Source organism: Strix aluco, chromosome Z, assembly GCF_031877795.1.
Source record: "Strix aluco isolate bStrAlu1 chromosome Z, bStrAlu1.hap1, whole genome shotgun sequence".
NCBI classification, from domain to species: Eukaryota; Metazoa; Chordata; class Aves; order Strigiformes; family Strigidae; genus Strix; species Strix aluco.
In genome coordinates, this window is record NC_133971.1 from 64,076,517 (window position 1) to 64,088,553 (window position 12,037).

Sequence of the window (12,037 nt, forward strand, 5' to 3'; positions counted from 1 at the left end):
TTTCCCTGAAAAATAACATCCACCCCATTCATAGGATCATTTGGGGAAAATGTGACAGCATTTGCTCCAGGCGTCTATTTCTATAAGGTATTCTACCAAAAACGTGCACAGGATTTGCGCTTGTTTTGTTGACTAATGATAGAAAAGGGTGATTCTGAGTTATGCTGAATTTCAAAGGCTATAATTTAAAATGGATCATGGTAGCTGCACAGAGACCTTGTTGCTCTATAAAAGAAAGTAGAAATTGTAATTCGCATAGAGGTATTGGCTTGTATAGAATTATTGCTTGCGCTTTACTTGCCTGCTATCAGTGAGTCTGTCTGTGGTGAAAAAAGATAAGGAATTGCCAGCCATGCAAATCTGGGGCCTGAATCATCCCAAGTATAATACAGAACAAGTCAATACAGAGGACCAGGCAGAGGACTCAGGGGCAGGGAAGGAACAGGCTGTGTAAATACAGGCCTGGGACAGAAGCCCCCAAATGAAATTTTAGACGAAAATTAGTCAGTATAAAAAGTCTACATGGGACTGAAGGAAGCAGAAGCAAAATTACAAACACCATTAAAGGAATATGAAGAAGGAAGACTATGAATTTGAATTTGAAGAGCAAAATGAGATATGTCCAGTCCTTGACTGGAATTCAGCATTCCTCTCCAGGTGTAATGTTCTCTGATACTACGGCCTGAGGCTGTCTTACATAGGATTTATAAACCAGCTAAGAATTCTGTCATACTACCATAGTAAATTAAAATTTAACTGACATCTAAGAATCACCTGCTTGTTGTGTTTCTTCCTTTTATTTAAACTTTCCCAGTTTAAATCTCCTTTTTTTTTTTAAAAAAAAAGAAGTTATTTTTATATACTATATCTGGTCCTGTTGATAGCTGATACTGTTTTCCACAGCGGAATTCCCCTTCAGTTCATATGAAGAATATAGGATTTCCCATTTTCCACCTACGTATTTCCTGATTATCTGGTGATTCCAGATGTACAAGTAAAAGCAGAAATTGGGAGTGTTTTATTCTGGGCACAAAGCCAGTGTGCTTTTCCAAATTTAGACAGAAACTTTTTGGCCTCTGTTATGTTATGATTATAGTTGGGACACTAATGATAAGAGTCACCAATCTTCTCTAACTATGTGCATCATAACAGTGAGACTTAGATTCAATGGGAGTTAGAATTCATGAAGGTTTTGCACAACTTTTTTTTGATTTGTCAGAAGTGATAATAGCTTGAAAATTGTTTTTCACTTATGAATAATATTTCTGGTGAGTTGTTGTGAATTGACTATTTGGGCAAATATGAAGTAGAGCACACCAGTGAAGAGATTATATACATGTCCATGTTAAAAACACAAAATTGTATGCATCTGTATGAAATCCTGTAACTGAATATTATCTCAGTACGTTTCTAAGTGGTAGGAAACATTCACTTCTACATTTGCTGACCTATCATGCTTAAAACAAATCTTACTGCAGTACTGTTAACGTTACGCTTTTTCCTAGGAAAACTCACGCTGCTAAGAGGCACTAAGGCCACGATGTTTTTCTGAATACTTTTGTTGTTGATGCACAGTACTATCCAATGTTATATATATGCCAAAAGTCATTTCAGAAAGATTTGTATTGTTAGAATGCAGCATTTTGATATAAAGAATCAATTTTATAGTTCATAAGCCAGTTTTGCATCATTCAAAACAATCAGGTTGTCCTCATATATGACAAATGCACATCTCTGACAAAAGTTGAATTTTCACTGAAAACTGTTGAAAAAGCAGTTGAAAAGTCCTTCTTCATAAAAATTTTGTTAGTGATTCTCAGAAGGAACAAAAGTCTATGGAATATAAATTAGTGGTGTTAATCTCATGAATATAGCAGGATGAATGTCAGCTACAATGAAAAGATTTAAGAATAGCATTGTTCTTATTATATTTATAAGACATTGCATCTGGCAGGCCTTGAAAGTGTGCCAATTTTGCCCAAGGTCGTCTTCATCTCTGAAGATGTGTTGCATCTCATGTGATGGCCTACAAACATGGATGTGTGTTCTTTTCTGTCTTGTCACTTTAATGTTCATTTCATGTCTTTCTTACTTTTCAAAGAAATTGCAATGTGGAAAAAAATGAGAATATGGTTCCACTGACATAACTCAAGCAGGAAATTGACCTTGCTATTCTGTGGCTAAAGGAGCTAAAGGAGCTGAAGACTCTATGATGGAAAGCACACCCCTAGAGGTCAGTATAATCATAGTAACATTAGCACAGAGAAATTAAGTTTAACATTAAGAATAAAATAAACCAACTATAGAAAGGAGTTTACACTTAGATTATGATCTGTCCTTAAGTGACCCCTCTAAAGCCATGTTGAATGACACTGATAATTCTTGGTAGTTCAAGTCATTATTATATACCAGGACACAATGTCAAAAGGTTACCAAAGTATAACTGGAACTCTGAGAGTCTGTCATCTTTGTATCCAAGAGACAGGAATAGGATGAATTGATCAACTTGGAGGTGGAGTACCTGCAAGTAGCTGGTGCAATGAGCAATGAGGAGCATGCCAGCCCTTGTAAGGTGAGAAAGATAGTATGGAGGGAGTCATCAGCTGAGGTGAAAGCAAGCTGGCTATGGACAAGGAAACTAAACAGAAAATAAGCTAAAAAGAAACTGTGTTTGTCACAGTGACTTGGACAAGATGACAAAGTTTGCTAAACATAATGGACCTGCTATCCATGTTAAATGGTTGAGGCCTTTATACTAGTGACAGCTACAGAAGAGACACTGTGTTTTGTCTATGTATTGCAAACACTGTCTCAAAAGGAGCTGTCTCATACAGTAAATGGAAGAAGATCACTTGGAAACTCATTCTGCAAGAGTCTGCTCCTAATATTTATAACAAATGTTATAGCAAGGGTAAAGTAAGCATCAGATGATCCATCTAGAATAAGAAATGTATTTCACAGTACCAACTGAATTTTTCAGAATATTTCACTTTAATTTACAAACTTTTAAATTTAATTTATAAACTACATATGGTTGGGAAGCAGTTTATTATGTGGCTGTGCTCTAACCTTGCACATGTTGATGGAACAAAAGTCTAATACCTACATTCAGCAATTGTATTAAAACCACTACCAACCAACTCATCATGACATGAAACAGGAGCAACTCTGCAAATGTCACAGGGGCTGTATCTAATTATGCAGGAGATGATTTGGACTTATGGCTTTTACATGGTTCACTAAGGTTCCACAACATGGTTATATATGTCTGCATGGGAATGTGTTATAATTTGCCAGCCAAGAGAACGAAGAATGTGGCATGAAGGTGCTGGGACTTCGCTATTCTCATGTTCATGCTTTGCAGACTATGTAAAATCTGTATTGAGCAGGTTTTCCAAAATATGCTTAAAGCATTTATTAGGTGTGTCCTTTATCAACAAATTGTAAAGAAAATTTTTTTGTGGTAATGACTAAGTGGCCTCAGCAAAACTCTCTCACAGAATCACACAATCACAGAATCAGCTAGGTTGGAAAAGACCTTGAAGATCATCCAGTCCAACCATTAACCCCACACTGACAGTTCCCAACTACACCATATCCCTCAGCGCTACGTCGACCCAACTCTTAAACACCTCCAGGGATGGGGACTCCACCACTGCCCTGGGCAGCCCATTCCAACGCCCAACAACCCGTTCTGTAAAGAAATGCTTCCTAATATCCAGTCTAAACATTCTCTGGCGCAACTTGAGGCCATTACCTCTTGTCCTATCGCTTGGTTAAAGAGACTCATCCCCAGCTCTCTGCGACGTCCTGTCAGGTAGCTGTAGAGGGCAATGAGGTCTCCCCTCAGCCTCCTCTTCTCCAGACTAAACAACCCCAGTTCCCTCAGCCGCTCCTCGTACGACCTGTGCTCCAGACCCTTCACCAGCTTCGTTCCCCTTCTTTGGACACACTCGAGTAATTCAATGTCCTTTTTGTAGTGAGGGGCCCAAAACTGAACCCAGGAATCAAGGTGCAACCTCACCAGTGCTGAGAACAGGGGGAAGATCACTTCCCTGTCCCTGCTGGCCACGCTATTTCTGATGCAAGCCAGGATGCCATTGGCCTTCGTGGCCACCTGGGCACACTGCTGGCTCCTGTTCAGCCAGCTGTCAATCAACACCCCCAGGTCCCTCTCTGACTGGCAGCTCTCCAGCCACTCCTCCCCAAGCCTGTAGCGCTGCTGGGGGTTATTGTGGCCCAAGTGCAGCACCCGGCATTTGGCCTTATTGAGACTCCTCCAGTTGGCCTTAGCCCATCGCTCCAGCCTGTCCAGCTCTCTCTGCAGAGCCTCCCTACCTTCGAGCTGATCAACACTCCCACCCAACTTGGTGTCATCTGCAAACTTACCAAGGGTGCGCTCGATCCCCTCGTCTAGATCATCAAGAAAGATGTTAAACAGGAGTGGCCCCAAAACCGAGCCCTGGGGGACACAACTCGTGACCGGCCGCCAACTGGATTTAACTTCATTCACCACAACTCTTTGGGCCCGGCCATCCAGCCGGTTTTTTACCCAGCAAAGCGTGTGCCCATCCAAGCCGTGAGCATGTTGTTTTAGACTCTGGAGAGTTTGCATAGGCCTCTCAGATGTGATACACCAAGAAAATAAGGAAGACTTAACGCCTTTTGGGATTTACATATGAATGCCACGTGGGAAATCCTAGGGCATCTCAAATGTCACTAGATGCTTGTCTTCAGGCAACTGAATCAAACTTTCACTGTTCATATATTCCCGTGACACTGATACTCACTGGCAGCATATGAAATAATTCATTTTTATCCCTTTTGTTGGTATGGACGCAGTCTTACCTCATTACAGTAGTTCTTTGTGTTAACTTCATTGAATTTTCAACACTAATTTTGAAAACAAGGAAAATTCCAAAACAAATTGTATAGGAGCTTAGATAACAATGGCTTCAAAAGAGAACATTAATCAAGACCTAGCCCCTGGTGCCTGAATAACTTTCAAAGGGAGACAAACAGTGTTTGTTTTGCTTTTTTTACTCTGCTCAGACTGTCCAAACTGAATTTAAGCCCGGGGCAAAATGAGCTTAACAGAAAAATTTGGAGCGGAGGTTTGGTTTTTTTTTTAAAAAAAAAACAAGGAAAGGAAAATAAGGTCTGTAACACTCACAGTCAAAAAGAATAAGAAGGCCCACACCAGATATCATCCTAGCTTTACAATGGGGTAATGACTTTGACTTCTAGAGGATTGTGTTGATGTATTTGAGAGCAGAACTGGTCCAGTGCATGATACTGGAAATGCCAATGAATTACCTCAGAGAGATTTTTAAAATGTAAAATTTTAAAATAACCTTGTGTTCATTGTTGGAAATACATCGTTGGAAATGTATTTGAAAGGAAACTTTTGGTATTTAGAAACTTATTGTCCTCTTTCCCATTTTTGTGACTGAAGTAAGTAATCTGTTTATGACATGGCAGTTGTTTCAACAGCACCTCAATATGATGTCGCTAAGAGATGATCAACATCTGAACTAGGGAATAAACAACTAAAAAGGAGGAAAAAAATTTATTAGACTGAAATACTATTTAGTATGGGTAGAGCTATATTTTTGGAGAACAGATGTTATCAGTGAAGCTGTAAAAGGTGTTAGTGATTCAATCAATTTCTGAATGTATATTTATTTTTTACTATACAAACAGATGTTTGTTCTGAGTATTATATAAACCATTTCCTTGAAAATGTTGTATATTGTCCTTTCTTACACAAAGACCTGGAGGTGTCAGCAGGATTTCTGTATATTTATATAGCAAAAAAAAATAATGTACTGTAACAGCATGCTATGCAGAATAACTCAACAACAGAGTAATTCACCTCTTTTGCCAACAGAGGCCACTTTCTATATACGGACCTTTATGCAGGGGAAGAGTGATTATTATTTTAGATCCTCTAGCTGGGTTGCCTGGTAAAATGCAATGAAAGTAAGACATTGATTAAAAATTTACATTCTTCATTCAGTATTTGAGTTATCAAAGAGTTCAGAAAATCTTTGTAGATATATATCTGCCAGTAAATTGGTGCTATACATTATTAGATACTATACTACAGGGTGCACTCTAAGAACTTATATATACAAAATAAAAATACATATAATATTTTGGCAATGTAATACACACATTTAAAAAGAATCTCAAAATTTTCACTGATACTTATAAATCATAGAGAAAGCTAGCATTACACTGGTTCTGCCTTCTGTATTTTTCCTCAAAGCTATTATTGTATATAATCATTTATATATATTTAATTATTTTTGCCCCATTCTATTAGGAGAGGATTTAGAGTAAACATGCAACTACAATGGCAATGGAAAGTGATTTTAATGAAATACAATATTCAATTTGTACATACATCTTCCTGTCAAAACCAGAAGCCCACCTGTTCTTGATATATCACAGAATCACAGAATGATTCAGGTTGGAAAAGACCCTTGGGATCATCAAGTCCAACCATCAGCCCTACTCTACAAAGTTCTCCCCTACACCATATCCACCAACATCTCATCTAAACCACCCTTAAACACATCCAGGGATGGGGACTCCACCACCTCCCTGGGCAGCCTATTCCACTGTCTGACCACTCTTTCAGTGAAAAATTTTTTCCTAATGTCCAGTTTGAACCTCCCCTGTTGCAGTTTAAAGCCGTTCCCTCTTGTTCTATTGTTAATTACCTGTGAGAAGAGACCAGCACCAACCTCTCTACAATGTCCTTTCAGGTAGTTGTAGAGAGTGATGAGGTCTCCCCTCAGCCTTCTCCTCCTCAAACTGAACAGTCCCAGCCCCTTCAATCTCTCCTCATAGGATTTGTTCTCCAGGCCCTTCACCAGCTTCGTTGCCCTCCTCTGCACTCGCTCCAGCACCTCGATATCTCTCTCGTATTGAGGTGCCCAAAACTGGACACAATACTCCAGGTGTGGCCTCACCAGTGCAGAGTACAGGGGGACTATCACCTCCCTGCTTCTGCTGGTCACACTAATACAGGCCAGGATGCTGTTGGCTTTCTTGTCCACCTGGGCAGACTGCCAGCTCACGTTCAGGTGTTTGTCAATTAGAACTTCTCTTCCAGAACAGCTCTCCAACCACACCTCCCCAAGCCTGTAGCAATGCAGGGGGTTGTTGTGGCCCAAGTGCAGGACCTGGCACTTGGCCTTGTTGAAGCTCATCCCATTGACGTTGGCCCACTGATCCAATCTATCCAAGTCTCTCTGTAGAGCCTCCCTATCCTCATGGAGATCGACACTCCCGCTTAACTTGCTGTCATCTGCAAACTTACTGTCTTGTGTCAACAGAAGAAACTGCCCCAGGCAGCAGAGGCTGTGTCTCTGTTGCTTGGGACCTTTCCCAGGTGCTTTGTTCTTTACATGAAGGCCATCTTCTTAGGAGGTCTCTGCTCATAGTAACTTAGGTATGATCTGATCACCCAGATAGGGAGAAAAAGCAGGCAGACAACTTCTTTGTCACATTTGTTCATGGGTAGCCTGCAGCTGAGACCCATTTGTAGTTGTCTAATTTCCCAACTAGCTTCAGAATGCACACTTTTTTTCTTTACACAGCTATATGAATACAGGTTTTCATATATGTGATTCGTGTAGCAACCCCTTTCTCCTCTGTGCGTCTCTCACATGTTTTGCCTTTATTATTTCACAAGAGGTTTACCCTCAAGAGAAGTAAATTGACTGAAAACAGATCAACTGAAAACAGATGTATGAAAACTCGGCTTGTTGCTTGACCCCCTGAAGGTCAGTGACCATCATAGTGCCTGGGAGAGTAGGTTCCCAGGCAGGCCATTGGGTGACATTTCTTCTGTGCACTTCTTTCCCACAGTTTATGGAGCTGATTCAAAGCTCATGGAATCACTGGAAATATTGCAGTTATCATCTCTGTGTCTTAGGTCAAGTTCTCCAAGTCTCAAAAGAAAAACATTTCTGTCTGCTGCAGGTTATTTCATTAGAACACTTGTATTTTTTATGATCTAGGAGAGTGGTTTTATTGATTCATACAGCATGATCCAGCAAACGTGACACTGGCAACGCACCGGAAGGATTTTCAGAAGCTCCTGCTGCTCCTGCCACTTTTCCTGAGCTTGTGACCTCAGCTGTGACAAGGAGACAGCTGAGTGCCACCTGCTTTGTTTATCCCTACCATTTCTTTTGCTCTCATCCCAGTTTGTTCTTAGTTATATATTATAAAAGCTTCATTGTTTAAAATCTCTGTTCACTGTGGTTTTCCTGTAGTTTTTGCAGTACTGCTCTAGCATCAGTAGAGCATTAGCCATATTGGGCAGGCTGTCATTTTTAAAATACTTGTCTGGATCTATACGGTGGAAGATTGGCAAATCTGACAGGATGGTATCAGTGATCCACAGGCACTTTTCTCTCCCTTCTTCTCAACACAGACGATGAAGCTTAGACAAAGAGAAGAATTTCAGAAAATACAAACCAGGGATTTTTCATGTCACTTTACTGTAGCCAGAGATACTGGAGAGAGAAAAAGGAAGAAATCAAGGCAGGAGAATTTTCTGTTTACCCTCAAATACAGATGTGCTTAAGGCAAGTGCATGTTCCTGTTGCTAGTTTGCACTAACCTCTTTTTCTTCTTTAGAGAGGAAAGACAGAACTCTCCCTTGAGCACAAATGAAATTATTGGTTTGAATAACATCTATTTAATAATAAAGCTATTGTAGCCATGATGCTGTAAAAATATGAGACAGGTCAAATTTCTAGGTGAGGCAGTATCTTTTATTAGACCAGCTAATTAATACAGTTAGAAAAAGTAGTCAAACTTGTAGGCGACAAGCCTTTCTCCAGGTTTGAAACTGCGGTCTTAAGTTCTTTCCTGCATGCAGTATCCAAGAACCGCCCTTTGGCTGCACTGATGTAGTCCTTGCATTTTAGAATATTTATATTTCCCTACCTCTGCTGTTTAATTACCATTCAGTGACTGGTTCCGACAGGCTATAAAGGTTTTCTCTCTGAAGGAATTATTATGTTATACAGGGAAAACAAAGCACAAGAAGTGGCATTATATCCACTTGAAGATGCTCAGCCTAATTTTTGTTTGCTGAGTTTCTTCTTGGGACTTCTACAGAGTTGAATGGTGTTAGAAATGGCTTCCTTTCTGGTGCAGGGTGTTCTTTTAATAGGTTCAGGGAGAAAATTCTAGGTTCCTCATTTTTTAATATGTTATGTAGATATTTATCTGGACAGAAAGTCTGGGTTTTTGGAGGACAGACTGTTCAGCTCAGAATGGTGGGGTGTTTAGATAGACTAATAATATAGGCAAGCAGAATGATTCCCTCAGTCCCTGAACTATACTGCTGGATGGTGCTGTGATATTTTTTTTCCCCTGACAGTTTTCTTTTTGCTGAGGTAATCTGTTTTGTCTTATATCTGTTTTAAGGCAGAAGTTCTCCTCACTGGCTCAAAATCTCAAAAGTAATAGCTATGTTATTACAATGACTGCTCTCCACTCAGTCTGCAGTTGAACTGGGAGAGAGAACAGGTGAGGGTGCATGACATGCGAGATTCTTGAGCTTGCTATTCTTTAGATTCTCTTAGAGTAGAAGAAATGTTATAGATTTGCTTTTTTAAAAAAACCAAGGAAACAATCTCTTGTTCTTGTTCTTCCAATTTTTGTAGGAACTCTCCCAGAGGAAAAGCGTGGGTTGTATCAAACTTCATCTGTCCCAGCTGTGATAACCATCTTGCACAGAACAAGAGCTAGGGACCAAGGCCTTAGGGAATGCATTTGAAATGCTGCCAATTTAGCCAGTTGCCTCCTACTCCTGAATTAAGCTGCAATGTTGTCAATCAAGGAGCTGGATAGTATGGGAGTGCGGTAAAATGTGATCTGGAAAAGAAGTGTTTCCATGGTAAGAAACTGATGAAACTACATTAGAGTATTTGTTTTGCACAGGGCAGCAATTTTTTTGCTTAATTTACAGTAATGCTTTTACATAGGAACAGAGGAACTAATTGACAGCTTTTGAGTCATCTGATCTAGTCCTCCAAAACAGGAATTCTCAAGTCCTGAAGAAAGGTAAAAGCACTGAACTCCAAGGCTTGGTATTGATTCCCACCAGAGAGTGGAAAGACAGTTTTGAGTGTTGAGGACAGAAGACACAAGCCTTCTCCTTTCAAAAATGTATTTTCTTTGGGAAAAAAAAAAAAAACAAAAAAAAAACACCAAAAAAACCACCCTTCCTATTTACTAGTGAAATAATGTTTCAAAAATCCAGAAAGTGTCCAAGTGCCTATTACTCTAGGCTCTGGGAAAGTTAAGTGGGGCTTTAAAATACTCCTTTCAAGAACTCTAAAATTGTGATGGAAGTATTTGCTGTCTCTGTTTTATGATGATGAAAAGGAACTGGAACGTAGATGCTTCACAGAAGTTTGAAGTCCATAATTTGGGTAGGCACTGCATGTATTTGGAGTCTTAGTTGACACATAGCCAAAAACTTGAGAGCTGAGTTAGAAACTTGACAAAGATAGAAGCTTGTAAGATTTTCAGAATTTCCTATGTTCACCTGAAGCAAGAAGAAATTTTTTCATGTCTGTTCCCATTTTTCTGAACAGAATAGGAAACAAAGTTAATTTTCTCTTCTTTAAGTTTTAAATTAGCTGTATCCTTTGAACTAGTTCTTGTTCAGGTTGGCTTTCATTGTAAAAGATCTGCTATTCCTTTGGAAATTCAATTTAAATCTAGAAAACATTCTGATCAATGTAAATATATAATCAGAAAAAGGTTCGTCTTCACTAGGTAGATTATACAAGCACCTGAAACTGTGTTCTCTTTTAGAGAAGCAAAAGAAAACAAAATAATGATGCCTGCTTTTATTTGCTCTATAATAAATTGTAATAAAATAAATTATTACAAGGTAACGAAGAATTCCACTGGAAAGAAAGAGGAAAGGAGATAAAGTGAGTATAAAATTGGCATAAGAGGAAATTGATAGAAATCTTTAGTTCTGTATACCATCTAAGCAGGGACTCACAAATTTTTCTGCTAGGACATTTTAGATCTAGAAGTGCCATGTGAAAGTCTGAATATTTTCACTGATTTTAACAGAACTGTATGACTTTGGACATGATTTAGGTGTCTGGGTATCTTCCCGCTCACTTTGGTGAAGAAAGAATAGAGAGACAGGTATAGATCTTTGAAGCTAAACCAGGTTGTAACTAAAGCAGGTGAAGCTGCACCTGTTTACAACAATGTGGTTCTTGGCCTGTGATAACCATACCAGATAATAAGGGGAAAGCTGATGGAGTCATGCATATTTACCCTTGGTATCTGTTAAATGTTAAGAACAATTCACAAAAAAACCCTTGAGAAAATCAAACCAAATTATTTTCTTTATTCTATGAAAAAAATGAAGTTTATTTTATAAAATAAACAAGGTGATTATGGGAAAAACTATGATCAAAATAGACTGAAAGAATTGTCTATCCAAGTTTCAATATCTCAACACTAAAGCAGACAATGAAATAAATGTGAATTACATTTTTTTTTTTTCCAGTAAAACTGGCATCTAACTAAAGAAGCCTCAGCATAAGCTTCTATTTTGGTAAGGGAACGGCCTACAAAGAATTACAGCATGACTGCATAAGCAGTGTGAGGTTTACACTTATATTTACACTTATGCAATCCCATGCACAAATACAAGCTGGGTGATGACTGGATTGAGAGCAGCCCTGCGGAGAAGGACCTGGAAGTAGTAGTGGATGGAAAACTGACTGTGAGCCAGCAATGTGCACTTGCAGCCCAGAAAGCCAACTGTATCCTGGGCTGCATCAAAAGAAGCAGGACCAGCAGGTCGAGCGAGGTGATTCTGCCCCTCTATTCTGCTCTTGTGAGACCCCACCTGGACTACTGCATTCAGCTCTGGGACCAGCAACATAAGAAGGACATCGACCTGCTCAAACAAGTCCAGAGGAGGGCCATGAAGATGACGAGAGGGCTGGAGCACCTCCCCTTATGAGTA